This window comes from Pinus tabuliformis, chromosome 1_2 (genome assembly GCF_031772625.1).
Source record: "Pinus tabuliformis cultivar Carrire ecotype Pingquan chromosome 1_2, CPIR1, whole genome shotgun sequence".
NCBI lineage: Eukaryota > Viridiplantae > Streptophyta > Pinopsida > Pinales > Pinaceae > Pinus > Pinus tabuliformis.
Window position 1 is genome coordinate 756,402,183 of NC_142298.1, and position 16,126 is coordinate 756,418,308.

The window sequence follows — 16,126 nt, forward strand, 5'->3', positions numbered from 1 at the left end:
TACATCTCCTTGAGCTCTAATCAACTCGGCTAGGCTCTTTGGAATTATGGCTTCAATTCTTTTACGAGTTCCACACTCAACTCCATTGGTTTACAACTGAACCAATAGGCTTAGAATGCCATCTTACCCCTGACTGTCCTCACTCTGCAAAGAGATCTAGGATTCTCTGGACTTGACTCCTTCAGTCAATGCTCTGAGCTTCTTGAGCTTCTGGCTTCTCTGACTCCCTCATAATTCTGTATTGTCTCTGGAACTCTTTCTTCTACCTTCAGCACACTCTAGACACCAGCAACAGCTTGATCATTTGATCTCTTTGCTGTTTTGCAGCTTCATTACAGCTCCATGGCTCTTAGAAGTTTGCTATGAGCTCTCTGGCTCTAGCTCTGGCTCTCTCACGAGCTATCGGCCCTCTGGTCCCGCGCAACTATCTTTCTCTCTGGCTCTGTGCAACTATCTTGAGCTCTGTGCTCTACGACATCTGAGCATTCAATTGGCCTTCCAATGGATTCCCCAACATCCTTACTCTATCCACGCATTCACTAAAGCATATCTGGGCTTCTGGAGCTTCTCTGAGCTCTCTCTGTGTTATCTCTTGACCTCTGCGCGAATACCTGTCAATGGTGCTCTCTGTGTATTTGTAACACATTGGTTACAGTCCTTCATCATGGAAAAACCACGCGTTTTCATAAAGAATCAGTTTCCCATTGCAATGAATCGGCGAGCATAGGAAACCCAACCATTCGACCTTCCTCCTGCAGAAATAGCCAAATACTGCAATACACAGGAAAACTATCGAAAACACATGATTGGAGCGTTCAACCGGATCTCAAAATGCATTCAATCGCATCTATAAACCTATCGGAACTGCCATTCCATCGCAAATCGCAATCGCATGGCGTATTGGCCAAAAAACCCAATACACAGGAAATACAAAGAAATCCTGCATTTCCGGATTTCAAATATTATGAAATTGCGTCCATAATTCCCATCGGGTCCGCCTTCTATCGGCATATCGCAATCGGAAGTCGAAATCACATGTAACGGCCCTTTGTATCGGGGATCTGCCGATTGCCCAATCGCCGATCACCTCGATCAGATTCTGACCATTGATCCTGCTCATCGATCCGACAGTTTGCATGTGATCGCACATCGGCCCATCGCTTTATCGCATATCACAATATCGTTGTTGCAACAACCCCGTGGGTCTTCCCTTTGGTTATGTCGGTCACCGATCGCCAATATCGCACCTCGTGTATCGCATCGGCGAGGTCTATGCCTCTGCTCCTCCAATCGCCAATCACGCAATTGCTTCATCGCATTGATCGCATATCGCATATCGCTCTACCTGGGGTCCCTTCCGCCTTTGCCTTAAGTCCTTCCCTTTGGCACATTTCTGATGTGATGTCTTCAATGAGCCTTTTAGGCCATTTTTATAAGAATTTGCCTCCTTTTCAAAGGACAATGGCAATCTTCTTTCTGCGATAACTTCTTCATCCGAAGTCCATTTTCGCCCATTCAAATTGCAGTAGATTCAGAATGAAAAGTTCTATGAAATGGGACTATTTCCAAGAGCATCCCTTGACTTTCATTTTCCTATGTGAGGAACACTTTAGACATAGGAGTCTATTCTAGATCCATTTTGGATCAGTATAACTTTCTATCTTTTCAGGCATAAGTTAATTGTAAGGAGGTTTAATATCAAAGCCCCTCTCCAAGTATGATTTTTCAAATACAAGCCTTCAATAAGGAGATAGAAACTATGAAGTTGCTAAACAACTGTGAGGCTTTTTCTTAACGAATTTGATGATTATGGCTCATAATGAATCAAAATGAGATTTATGTAAATGAAAATTGAACAAAGCGGCTATACTTCACCCTTTTGTTTGCAAGAACAAAAAAATACCTTACTTTCATTACTTAAAACAAAAGAGGTTACAAGTAGCATAGATCAAATCATCAACAACTGAGAGATCAATGTCCAAATTAAGTCTTCCTTCCAGGGCAGAGTTCACCAAACAAACATAGATAACAAAAAAAGACATTGTTCCCAAAAATTGAAAACAAATTAGACCAAATTATAGTGGAATTTGCAATGTCCAAAGTACCCCAGGGAGTGGCTCAAAACTATTGAAAGACCAAGTCATAAATTCTAGAATGGGCAAGAGATATTTAGCTGGGAGGCCTGCGAGTTACCCATGTTATATCTCCTCTCATTTGTCTCAATGAGTTCTTTCAAATCAATCGCTCTGCACAACACACCAAGATATTGCAGCATGGATCTTCAAAAAGTCTAATATCTCTAATAGGAAGGTTGGGGCAGAGGTCCTTATAGAGGCATAGCTAGCCATATTGCAATGCATATTTATATATGTGGAGAAAATAGAAGAAACCGAAAAATATGGCGAAAAAGACTACCCTCGCTGAACTATAAGCAACGCAAGATGACAGACGAAGGTGAACCCCAAAATCTTCCTAGTGAGATGGAAGCAATCATAGAATGTGCAATGGATTAGGGCCCAACTACTACCTTCGGGTGGGGGATTTAACAACTTTTGAAAGATCAAGTGAACAACCTTGAGAAATATATAAACCTCCAAAGAAAGTAGCGCTTTATATCTTTATTTTTTGCCCAAGGCATGGCCAGGGCCATGGAATGTCGATAAGGAAGGTTTTTAGGATCAAAATGACTCATTCTCTTTGGTAACCAGGCTCAAAAGATGAGGGTTCCTTAAATTTACAATGACCCAAAAGCAAAAAACCCCACAAAAATTATAGTGAACCTCAAGCATAAAACCCCAGAAAAATTACACTGAACCCCAAGCAAAAATTTAGTGAACCCCATTCAAAAAAACCCTGCAAAATTTATAGTGAACCCCAAGCAAAAATTACAGTGAACCCTAAGCATGAAAACAGGGAAATATTTACAATGAACCTCGAGAAAAATTTACAGTGAACCCTATGTAAAATTTACAATGCACCGTAAACATAAAAGCACCAAAGAGCACAAACCTCCCATGGTTTGAATGTGTTTAAAAACATAAAGTTAGCAACTGGTAAGAATGTAATCCTACCAGACAGTCATCGACGAAGCCACCAAGCTACACAAACCATGTTGCATTAGTGTTGAAGACCTCAACCCTTCGCGACACCTCATCTGCGAACCCAACCATGCTCACTTGTCGCAAAAATCACAAAGGTGTTAAAAATAATTGCAAATAAACTAGTGAAAATGCAAGAAAAATTCACAAGCAAGAGAACTTAACCTTAAAAAAAACCACTGGAGCGCGAAAACCCCATGTCCACCGTGTCCATTGTTGAGCTAATGGAAATTTGGGGCTCGGTCAACAACGAACGACTGTACCAAGCGCTGGTGCACCACAACCATGGAGCAACAAGGCATAAAAAATGAAGCTCTGAATCACAACATTCAAACCCCTGAATCCCCCACAAACTGCTTCTCTCAGCACACAAACCACTTCTCTCAGCAATGAAACCAGTCGAGCACAATCACCAAGTGTATATCGACCAACATCAAGGCATCGATCGAACAACAATGGGGCAGAAGAACGCCCACACACCGACCCCAAGCAAAATACCACAACCTTCCAAATGCAGTAAACGCTAAACCCTAAAAGAGGAGAAAACACACGAGAAACGAGGCAGGTGTTAATTCCCCAACTACCACGACAAGTTAGACGATGTGTTAGACACGTGTCGTACAATCCATTCAATACTAAGATGATCGTTTGATGTCATAGTAGAAAGAAAACACACAACAATTGATGTCCCTCCCCGAGTTTTTTTTTTCCTAATGCAATTCTTCTCAGACTCGCCTACTCTTTTTCAAAATTTGAAAAATAATTGAATTTAAAAAAAAATACCAAAAAAAGTGAAAAATTAGCAGTGATAGCATGGCTGATGGGTTTTGAGCACACATAGCCGACCACAACGTTGAACTCTCCCCACTAAAGCAATGATGAAGCACTATACTTTAATTGGTCCATATGTTTATAAAATGAATAACTAATTAAAATTGTACTTGTGTCACCAAAATGGGCTTAGTGTGACATCAATGGGTGAAAGTACACCATAGTTCATTTATGAGTCATAGTGGTAGTAAAGGTATTATTAAAAACATTGGTTGTATTTTTGTATTTTTTTTTTTAAACTTAGAAAGAGAATTTTTATTTATTTATTTATTTTAATGGTGTAATTTGTAAAATTTATAAATGAGATTATAGGACTCTGTTTTTTACATTCTACGGGTATTTGGAGAAGCCTAAATGCATATATTTTGGAAGCAATAGTAGTAGATTTAAGATACACTTGCTTGAAGATAACAAGCTTTTATATGTAGATTGGGCGGAAAACCAACAAAATTCTACAAGGGTTTACTAGTTGGAGGATATGTGGAAAAATAAATTAGTAGGTTTTTTTGATGCGAGTTGATGTTGTTTTGAAGCCTGGAGATTTTTATCTTTTGGAATAATGGTGTCAAAAGAAAAATAATAGAGTAGAGATTTTAGTTTTTTTTGGGGGTTTTATTTTGTGCGAGGTGACTTGGAATTGCTTCTATATTAGAGTAGAGTTTTTAGTTTTTTTTTTGGCGGTTTTATTTTGTGCAAGGTGACTTGGAATTTCTTCTATGGACATTTTAAGAGATTTCAAAGTGTGTATAGATTGGGTAATGAAGACATCAACATTTAGACTACCAATGCTCATAAACTAGATGCATCGGATAAGATCAATGTTAAAAAAATTCAATTTGTCATTTTCTCATAAGGAACATAATTATATAGCAGATTCTGTGTAGAAATATGCAGCAGGTCACCCATGAAGATATATTTCTCTGTATTTTTCAGTGGATTTCACCATGGTTTTGAGAGCATATATATTGTTTAGCCACTTTGTGTTTTTTTCATGATTTAGCCACAACTATGTAGTTTTCTTTGCAATTTTTTTTTGAAGATAGTTTTTGTCTAGAAAGATTAGAGAGAAAATAATAAATTCTGATTTGGGTGAGTGACTAGAAGTAGAATGACATATTTTATGTAAAAGTTAAAGATACATGATCTTTTTCCAAAGATGGTTTTTGTCTAGAAAGATTAGATAGAAAATATTAAATTCTGCTTTGGGTGAGTGACTAGAAGTAGAATGACATAGTTTATGTAAAATTTAAAGATACATGATCAAGATATATAGTTTAGAGAGAAAAATGATGCCTACCTATTTTAAAAGAAAAGTGGGAGTAGAGAAAATAAATAAAATATTGATTAGCGAATCTCCTAGAATCCAGCTAGGAGATTTCTATGACGGTTTAAAGGATATTCAAATGTGGAACATGGAATCTATATTCCAATAATTTATTTGTGATGGTTCTATGTTGTAGAATCCAAACCATAGTATCCACTTAGGAATTTCAGAAGCTCTTGAAATCCAAGCGTGGAATTTTAATGTTCTGATGAAGAATATCTACTTGAATTTTTTTAATATATGCTTGATCATATGTTTTTCGGTTTGCCAATTTATTTGGGACCTGCTTTTAATAGAATTTTGTGTATTTGATTTATCTTTTGACTCCTGGTTTTTTAAATTTTCAATGGCAAATTGGCTATGTATATTTTTTTTAAATCAATGAATATCCTCTTTAAAATTCATTTTAAAGCTTTCTTTTTATTCACTAGTTGTTCATACATTTAAATGGTTTAAAAATTACTAAAATTTTAAAATTAATATCTTAAAGTTAATTAAATTGATTTGAATATTTAATATGTTTTAAAAGTTTTTTGAGTATATTTTTTTTAGTGAAAAAGGTTTAAAATCTAGTAAAGATTTATTGGAATCATAATATTGATTTGTGAACTCTTTCCAATCAAAATGTACTAAAATTGTTAAAATGCTAAATTTATATAGTCAAAAATAAATTTTAAATAACAAATAGTTCAAAAAAAAATAATTATTTACCAAAATTCTAACTAAAAAATCCAATACATTTAATAAAAATTATTTTAAGATATAAAATTGAAAAAACTTATTATAATAAAATATTTTATAATATTAAATGTATTTTTATATAATTTTAAAATTACATTTCAATTAAAAAAAAATTTACATTCAAATTTTAAAATAACATTAAAAAAATAAAATCAAATATAACCTCCAACAACCATCGCGACCAAAACATATATAGATATATAACCATTCTATTTCCATAATATATTAAAACACTATTTGCTCAAACTTTAAAAATCATTTGCAAAATTACAGATGGTCCCACTTAGAGATCTTATGAACCCATGAACCTGTAAAAGTTTCAGCAGACATCATTTAGAAAAAAGCAAAACAATTTTGCATTTCGCCGGAGTTTCTTTCAAAGATCTATAGCAGTGGTTTCTGACTCTCAGTATTTTCTCACTCTTATGTTTGAAAAAATATGTAGAAAGCTCCATTATGCTCAACAGTTTTGGCAAAGCAATGATTAAATTTTTTCTTTGAAACCGAGAATATGCAGTGTAAACTTATCAAGCATAACCAAGACTATGCCATTGTAAACTTATCAAGCATAACCAAGACTATGCCATTGTAAACCTCTCTGGCAAAGCAGAAAATAAATGGTATTCACAATAAAATAACTAGTAGTACCCTGTACGTGACATTACAACGCATAAGACACAGGATATAATAAATGAAAATGTATGATCTCTGGAGGAAGAAACTGCGCAAAGTTGCTGAGAAGAAACAAACTCAACAAATTTAAACAAAGAAAAACTTAGATGAAAATATATTACACTGCGTATGTAGATATATATTTTGACCTCAATAGTTAAAGAAAACCTCAGCGGCTTCTGGGCATCTTGAATACAGAGAAACTACCGTCCCCTCCATCCAGATAAATCTTCATCTCCAGGCATTCACGAAGGTCATCGAGACTAATGTATCGCTATTCGGTTGCCGTGGGTGAGATGAAATATTTAGCATCATGAGAGGAATTGTGTATCCACAGGGAGCGCTCGTAACTACCATCACAAAAGAAGTTGCTCTTCCCCTTGGTAGCATAGCTGCTGTATATCTTGCTGCGCCTCAGCGTCTTCGTGCAACTGTTGCAGTGAGCGCAATGCCTGAGAAGTCCCTAGCATCTCAAAAGCAGTGCTACCACCGCGCTGAGGATTTGAGAACTTGGCATCGCCTTCGCCATGATCGCCACCGACACTACCAGACCGCATTTCGTTGCACCCTCCAGAGAGCAGGACGGGCAGCCTTTTGCTGCACTCTCCAGGTTGTCACAGTCATAGAAATTAAAATTTTGAGAGGGGGCTTTCAAATTCAAACTAATATGTCAATTAAATGCGTACGTTGTATATCCTGGTATATCCTGTATCGTATATGCCAGCGTTCCTACGGACTGATGGTGGCGGTGGCGATCAAGACGAAGGCGGAGGTGGCTCGAAATTCTTATGGCTGTTTGCGTTTTGGAATCTTACATATATCCATGTATGTATCCGGGAGAATGACGAGCAGGGGTTAAATTTGACGCCCGTATGCCCGTTTTTAGGTTTTTTACACGTAAAATACGTTCTAATTTCAAATATCCGCGTCAGGGGTAACTTGCTATTAATTTTTAATACCGTCAATATGACGGGCATGTTTGAAAATGAAAAGTTTTAAGTTTTTTTTAATAATTGTTATATATATTTAACATTGCAACTTCCGTTACCCAGAGACTACAAATGCGTCCGCCGTCCACCAACTTTCACGAATGGAAATAAATTTTGTGGGGTCTTGATTTTATTAGGATCGTCTGATCGCTGGAGCATTTACTGTAAACTTACCAAATACCAAGTACCAGACTACCGCGGCCCGCGTGTCCAAGATATGGAAAGATATGGAAACAGGAAACTTAAGTAACAAGTTACAGACTCGCAAGGAAGAGTCCTTGTCCACAGGTTGCTTCCGACTGGTCTCGATCCATTGCTTGCCGCCCTCCTCTGTCATCTTTTTGGATATTTAATCGCCTATAGAAGGAGCAATCCTGCGCGTTTCTCTGCGTTCTTAGCTCCCAAAGCGGAGAAACTGTGCATCTGAAATTCCCCTTTTCTTCCTCTTTATTTCGACCTCAAAGATTTCTGTGCTTTCGACCTCAAAGATCGACGGAGTGTGGCTGCTTTTAGCAAATAACGGAGGTTGTCTGTGGTATAGCCGGTTTAGGCTCAAGACGGCGATATCTAAAGTATATCGGACGGAATTCGGCGCTGATCCGGCTTCTTTCAGGTTAGATTTTGGCGAATCTATGACGTTTTGTTTTATTCTTTCTTCTGCGTTATTCATTTCAAAGACACTGGATCTTTATGTCTGGTTTGGAATTGCGTTCTGCTTATTTAATTTTCTGGCTGGATGATATGGTGCATGGACGAATTATCTGTTAACAGTGTGTATTGTCGGATTATATTTTCTTTGCAGCGCGTTTCTAGCTCATTCTTGATGTTTCATTTAAATGCGTTTTTTTTTTCCTTCTAATTTTCATTCAAAATGCAGATTTTCGCAGCATAAAATGAGAACTTGTTTTGGTAAAACTGCCTAACATATATATATATTTTTATATTTTTAATTTCGTTTCGATTTTTGTAGCTGTCTCTAGTGCTAATTTTGTGTATTATAAGATATTCCTCCTGCTAATTCTGTTACTTTCGTTTCGATTATTGTACCTGTCTTTACTGCTAAGTCTCTGTGTTATAAGATATTAAGGAGGAATTCTTATTATTGCTAGAAAGGTGCTTTTGTTTGGACCAACACTGAAAAAATTTCATACTGAATTTTGTATAAAATTCAATATTTTATTTGCTTATATCAGAGGTCCCTAGTAAGTTCAATAGTGTGGTGCATTGCTAGCTGAAATGTTGATCTTATTTGCCTTTTGTTTTATTTCTTTGGCTTCTCATTCATGGGCGATTTATAGTCGAAAGCCTGAATATTTATATTTATTGTGAAGGAATCGGGTTTTTTTTCCTGGATAACTTTAATGCCATACGAAATTACAGATTCTCCTAAAATACTCATTCTGATTAATAATAACAAAAAAAAATGATATCCTACCTGAGTGGTAGAGGTGCTCTGCATTCTGTCATGTGCTGAGCTGGGTTGATCTCCTTGATAGCTCATGTTTAATAAGTAGTATTTGAAAGTGCAAAATCAGAGGGTTTTTTTTGAATCCCATGAGTGGTTATCCAGGTTAAGATGTATCCATCTTCTGTTTTTTTTATTTGAGATCCACTGTTAACCAAAGGCCGAGTAGTTTGAGAAATTACCTTATGCAAGCTGAGCAAATGCCAGAGTGTCTTGAAAGTATTCAATTGAAATTTGATGGTAGTGATTTAGCAGTGATTTCACTGTACGTTCACAGGGAATAACAAATTCAGCCTTTCTGTAATTTCACTTGAGTAATCTGGATTCTGCATTTAATGATTATCCATGTTAAATATGAAATATAGGGTTTTTATAAAGTTTTTCAGATTAATTATATTATAAGTTGTTGGTTAATTTGAAAGACTATTAAAATCAATATAAATTATAAAAATCTAAAATCCAGGTTATAGAATTTGTAATTTAATAAAACAATTTGTAATGTGACTAATAATTTTTTTATTATCAAAATTTAATATAAATCACAAAAATCTTAAATCAAATGTATAAATTCTATAATTCAATTGAAACAAGCTTTGGGACCTTGCTGCAGGGTTTCTTAATGTAGTGGATACTCAAGTAGAAAACGATTCCAACATTTCAGAACAAATCGGAGCAGTGGGCATGGCGAGTACAATGACTGTGACAATATACAAGAACCGCAGACTCAGAGCCACTGGTAATTTCAAGATCCTTTACTGGAGAGTAACTTTGCATTTATAAAATATCAGTTTTATTTGTTTGCTCAGAAAGCATTTGAAGGTCTAAGAGATAATATAAAGAATATAGAGAAAACTTTATTCAGAATTTTGATCTCAATTATTTCAAAAGATGTTTTAAACAGCAATGTAGACATTTTTGTGGTGGTTTGTTGGTAAACTAAATGATTTAAATTTTATTTTGTTTATTTTTTATAATATTTTTATTTTTTATATGTATTAAATTAGAAAATATTATATATATGCCGTTCTTAAATAATTGTTATTTATTTAAGGTATTCAAATTTTTCTTTGTAAGAGGTATATTTAGGCTTATCATTTTTTAAAAAAATGTAAGAAGCATGGAAGTGTTGTAGATTTATTATTTTTCTATTTTTTATTAATAAGGTGAATTATATATATATTTCCCATCTATTTTATCAGTGTTTCCATTTTAAACAAAAAAACTCAGAACATTTGAACAATCTGGAAAATTTGCAGAAAAAATTGATCAACAAGTCTCAAAACAAAGTGTAGCAATGAGACTTGAGTCGAATTGTACAACAAAAAATGAAAAATTTGAACAATTATGAGTACAATTTGAAATTAGATGAAACTTGTACAAATAAATTTTAAAAGTCATATGATAGGCAGTTTAAAAATAAAAACGTCATAAAAAAATTCCTTGACGGGTAAGTTCACCCATCAAATTTAACCCCTGATGACGAGGGCTATCCCGTCGAGCTCTCAGAGTGCATTAAATATTCTCTTAGAGGGCATTCAATACCCAATAGCATTGGATTTATTGTTTGCCTTTTTTCTCTGTACCCGGAGCTTCAACCTGACGTTGCTGGACTGTCTGCTGGCGGAGCTGGGCGTCAATTTCGTCGGCTGCTGCGACGAGCTCAAGGGTAAGCGACCAATGGGTACACGTGATCCAAGACCGTGGGAGACTGTGCAGTCATGTTCACGCGTGGAAGGGTCACCGTCATCAAGGGTTAAATTTGACGGGTGACCCTACCCATCAAGGAATTTTTTTATGACGTTTTTATTTTTAAACTGCCCATCATATGACTTTTAAAATTTATTTGTACAAGTTTCATCTAATTTCAAATTGTACAATAAAAGAACAATAGTTGTGAAATAATTTTCAAACCAAAAACATAATGTGCATGATTTCTCGGTTGGATACAACGACCTTTTTGGTGGCTCCCAGCCTTTCCCAACAACCGACTTTGCAGACAAAAAGTTGTGTTCAACCTCATTTCGGACAAAACCCAACAGTCTAATGCTATTTACTGCACAAACCGCTGTTGAAAGTGCAATCCAATTTTTTACAACAAATACAAAACAAAGCTCAATTTTTTACATAACCCACTACTCAGAATTCAGCTGGTTTAATATCCCAAAACATATCTTGAAGATCTAATGTCAACACAGAAAGAAACCGGGACTCCAGGTAATCCGTCTCGAATTCGTTTACCGTTTAGTTTTATTAGATACGTTAGTACATCTAACATCTCTTGTCGTTGTAGACTGTAGTATAGTGATGACTCGATGAGTATTCCCGCCTATCACGCGGCCCGCGGGTGACCCGGGTTCGATCCCCGGCAACGGCGAGTTTTGATTTCCAATTTCTTCGCGGAAATCAATTGCAAACGGCGTGTTTTGTTTTCCAATTTGCCCGCGGTAATCAATTGCAAAATAACTAATATTTAGTATTTGGTTTTCCAATTTCAAAATTAATTATTCAGTTTTTACCACATTTTCTTGCTTCAACTTACATCAGCCAATATTAATATGGTGTTGTAAGACTTAACAGAAGGCATTCGAAATCAAACGAGTCCAAAACCACAACAGACATGATCTTGATCGAATATGGAAGCAACATGTCGAGTCAATAATATTCACGGGAATCAAAGAAAATAAGCCCATCACGGATTTTGCCATCATTGTGATTTTAACTAATTCAGAAATGGAGGAAGGCAGCATTACTAAAACCATTGCAATTCAAAAATGAAAGAAATATACTAGCAAAACGAAAGTAATCTTATAGGGATATTTGTAATAATGGTTAAAAAATATTCTATACATTAAAGTTAAATTCAACTATGTAAAACAGTGTTGCTCATATTTTCACAAAAAATCTGAACATCAAATAGATATTTTGGGAACATCAAATGATAATGGGTAGGAACTAGGAAGTAGTGAAAGAGGGATTTTGCGAAACAGTGAACCAAAGTAATAAACCATCCTTAAAATTACTGCGTACCTTTTCGCTGTTGAAGAGCGTCTTCAAAAGAAGAGTTTTTCCGGATCCACCCTTGCCAACAACGCCAATGCTCTTCGCCTTGGGTTCAATGACAGAAGTTGAATCATAATCTCCACCACTATCTAACGTCAATACCCTGATCCGTCTATCAACTTTGATTCTATACTAAGGCTTTGAATTCCTTGAGCTTTGCAAAATATAAAGAGTGGACTTAGCAGTGTTCCTAATATTCTACGGGAGTTAATTAGCCATTTTAAAACATATATAACACTATTAAATTCGAAATCTATATGTATTGGAACTATATTTTAAACCATACTCTACGTTTGGACATATGCAACATTCTGAATTCATTTAGGTCTTGTTGTACATAGGCGGAATTCTGAACAATAAACTCCCCTCCTCTAATGTGCAACATCAAAGCGAAGATTTAGTTCAATTGCATCTGATAAACATACCTGTTGCTGAAGAGCCTAAATATGCGGAACGCAGCAATAAACAGGATCCTGAAGCCGACCCCCTGTCTCATACAATACGCTAACTACTGCATCATATAGTTCTTGAACAGGCAGTTGCATCAACAGGTTAGAGAAGTTGCTCGCTCCGAAGACCTTATGTATAGCACCAAACTGGTGTGCGCCCATTTAGTCAGAGCATAAGTAAGGAGCCAATACACAGCCTTTCACACACTTTCTCCTCAGAAACTTGCATGCTCCGCAAGGTGCCCCTCCGCCTTCCATATTGATACTGTACTGCCGAGCCTTCGGGTTTCGGGGAAGGGATTCGAGCGGGAGTAAATAATCAGAAATAAGCACAGCCTGCAGAGGGCGTGACCGGAAGCGGCATAAGCAGGACTCCGAATGTGAATTGAATGCTAATTTGATAACTGGTAAGCGGTAAACCCGAAGGGCAGAATGTGTTAAATGTTAATTGAATGCAAAATCTGCATCTTGATCTGATCACTGTCACACGGCGGTACACCATATTAAAAATGCGATAGGTTAAATATATATAAAGAAAAATTATAAAAAAAAAAATTAAAACTTTTAATTTTTATACATGCCCGTCAATATGACGGTTTTGAAAATGGATGGCAAGTTCGGCATGACGTGGAGGTTCAAAAATAAAACGTATTTTACTGGTAAAAATGCAAAATACGTCCATACTGGCGTCAAATTTAACCCCTGACCGTCATCCATGCGATGGGATCGAAAATGCTTACCAGAAGAATCTGCTTTGTCATGCTGTAACCTCTTACAGCGAGAACATGCTTACAGGGTATGACGTTGGGTGTTACTCTGTGATAAGGCTAAAAAGTAGGTCGTCGTAAAAAATTTCAGGGTATGATGTGGGACGTTACTCTGTGATAAGGTTCAAAAATAGGTTGTTGTCAAAACTTTATGATTTGCCATAAAGTTTGAATCGTTGTTAAAAATTTATAATTTGCCATAAAGTTTGAAAAAGTAGGTGATTTTGGATGAATAGTATTCTGAACATCTGATTGATTATAGGTTATATTTTGGTAGATTTGGGATTTTTAATAAATCATATTTTAGTTGGGTATTTTGGTTTTCATGTTGGTTCTGGCTAAATCGTAAGTGATTGGTCTATTTGGTTCGTTGGGTAGAGATATTCTGTACTTCATTATGGAAGAGATGGAAAAGATGTTGTAAAGTTAGGTTATGCTATGTATCTCTTAAATTATATAACAATAAAAAAATATGCAATTAAAAAAATAAATAAAATATAAAAATAAAACTATTAATTATAATTATTGGTCAAAACATTTTAGCCCACTCAAATTACATAAAAATAAAAATAAAATAAAATTAATAATTATAAGTATCAATTATTAATAATTAAATCAGCATAGATTCCATCTTAATTCTAGATCTACCAAGGGTCTAGAGAGATCAAATGCCGTGAGGTGCAAACCTCTGTTCAGATGAAAAGAGATTTGGTCCTTCTAGAAGCTTGGTAGATCCAGAGTTAAGATAGATCTTGGCTAGTCACCTTTGATGTTATAGTAATAGTATTAGTTTGATGTTATAATAGTAATATTAAGATCTGATCTTCCACGTTGCTTAGATAATTCTAACAATTTACAAATTCTCAAACTATTCCAATCCAATTTTCATTCTTACTAAATCATAAGTAATTTATATTTCTTGGTTTACTACTTACGATATTATAATAGAGTATTAAGATTTGATGTTACTTACATTACTCCAACAAATTACAAAATCCCAAATTATTTCAACCCAATAAATTACTTATTTATCAAAACCACAAAAAAATCTACGCATTACAAAATAATTAAATAATTAATAATTAAGTAAATATAAATTATTATCTTTATATTAATTTAACTCTTAACCAATAAAATACACATTCATTATTTACATAAATTTTCCCTCCCATAATTAAATACTTTAAAATAATCACAAATATTTCCATAGTGTCATCACATAAATTTGCTCGCCTAATTTCTTTAATTTCTATAAACCATTTTAAATTTGAAGAGGTCAAACAAATCCATTAATAAAAATTTAAAAATGATTTATTTAATAATGCATAACTTCAAAAAGGAATTGACACTCTACATTATAAGTATCCATATTCATGGCTTAACAATATGTTCTCCTACTTTATTTCTTCAAAGATATCGTTAAAACTTATGTTGCATTGCTTACAACATGTTCTCATACTTTCTTTGTAAAGACCAATCATATCAAAATGAGTTAAATGTAAAGACCAATCATATAAAAATATTTAAAAAAACCTATGTGAGGAGACATCTGCATATAAAGTCATTAATATTCGCAGACCATTTAGGGGAGGGTCGCTATTATCTGTGTGCCCTCCCCGCCACGTCACCAAACGCCACATGAATGCTTGTGAAGGCGGTACGACACCTGTCCGCCGTGGAGGTCCACATGTTGGGCATCGTGTCATGTACTTAGAACCAGGTTCCACGCCATTTCCAGGTTTGTTTGGGGTCATTGTTGCGATGTTCCATTTTCCCTTTATCTTTCTACTCGAGGCTGGTTGTTGGGAGAAGCCCTCCGTCGAAGATGGTGCGGGACGGCCCCAGAACCTGCGCGCTTCGTCTGGTATGCAGGTGCTGATGTCCATGTTTGTTCGAGGTTTAGGGTTTATGGTTGGAACATCGCTTCTGGCTTTCTTGTGGTTTTCTGCCTGGATTTGTTGGTCGTTCTGGACCGCCGGTTGTTTAGGGTTTCTTTGGTGGTGGTCTTATTCACAGTTTTTGTTGTTTGGGGAGGAGCCAGTTGTAGTTTTACCGAGTTCGAGGTCGAAGGTCTTTTTTAAGAGGTAATTGCTTAATTTGTTGTTCTGTGCTGGTTTTTTTGGTTGTTTTCTGTTGTCTAATGGCTTATTTCTTCTCGTTGCAGGTGTGGAAAAGGTCGTTGCAGGTGTGGAGAAGGTCTGGCGAAGGTGTGGCGAGCTCCGGAGAAGGTCAGCGACCATCCATGGCCTCTGTCTGGTAGGATTTTAATCCTACCAGCAATTTCTCTGTGTTTTTCAACACAAACAACTCTATTTGGATTTTTTGTAAACTTTCTATGGCAGGTTTTGAGGGTTTAGGGTTACAGGGATGTCATCCCTTTTTTGTGGATATTTTGATGTTGTTTGTGGCTTTTCATGCTGGTATTTGTGAAATTTTCGCTGTTATTGTGCTTATTCGCTGTTGTCTGTGTACATAGCTCTAAAATTCTGCTCTATGGTCAAGTATTTTTCACTTGGATTATGGAACTAGTAAAGTATTTTTCACTGAGCCACACACACACAAGTATTTTTCACTGAGCCAATTTCTTGGACGGAGGGCTTCGCCCCACAATCGACCCCGAGCAGAAAGACAAAGGGAAAATGGAACATCGCAGCAATGACCCCAAACAAACCCTCGAAACCCTACGTCCAGAGTCTGTACCTCAACGATAACCTTTTTACAGGGGCAGTT

General features: G+C 35.8%; 1 long non-coding RNA gene across 2 annotated transcripts in view; it reads left to right on the top strand.

Annotated features, from left to right (window-relative positions):
• The window catches only part of LOC149207992 (uncharacterized), a 106,414-nt gene that overhangs the window by 77,922 nt on the left and 12,366 nt on the right, over window positions 1–16,126 (top strand). The window contains exons 1-2 of one of the 2 annotated variants that reach the window (XR_016252714.1): window positions 7,552–8,268; window positions 9,731–9,860. This is a non-coding gene — a long non-coding RNA (uncharacterized LOC149207992). Of the gene's footprint in view, window positions 1–7,551; window positions 8,269–9,730; window positions 9,861–16,126 lie in introns of those variants that run through there. The other variant, XR_016252713.1, reaches the window with a different exon arrangement.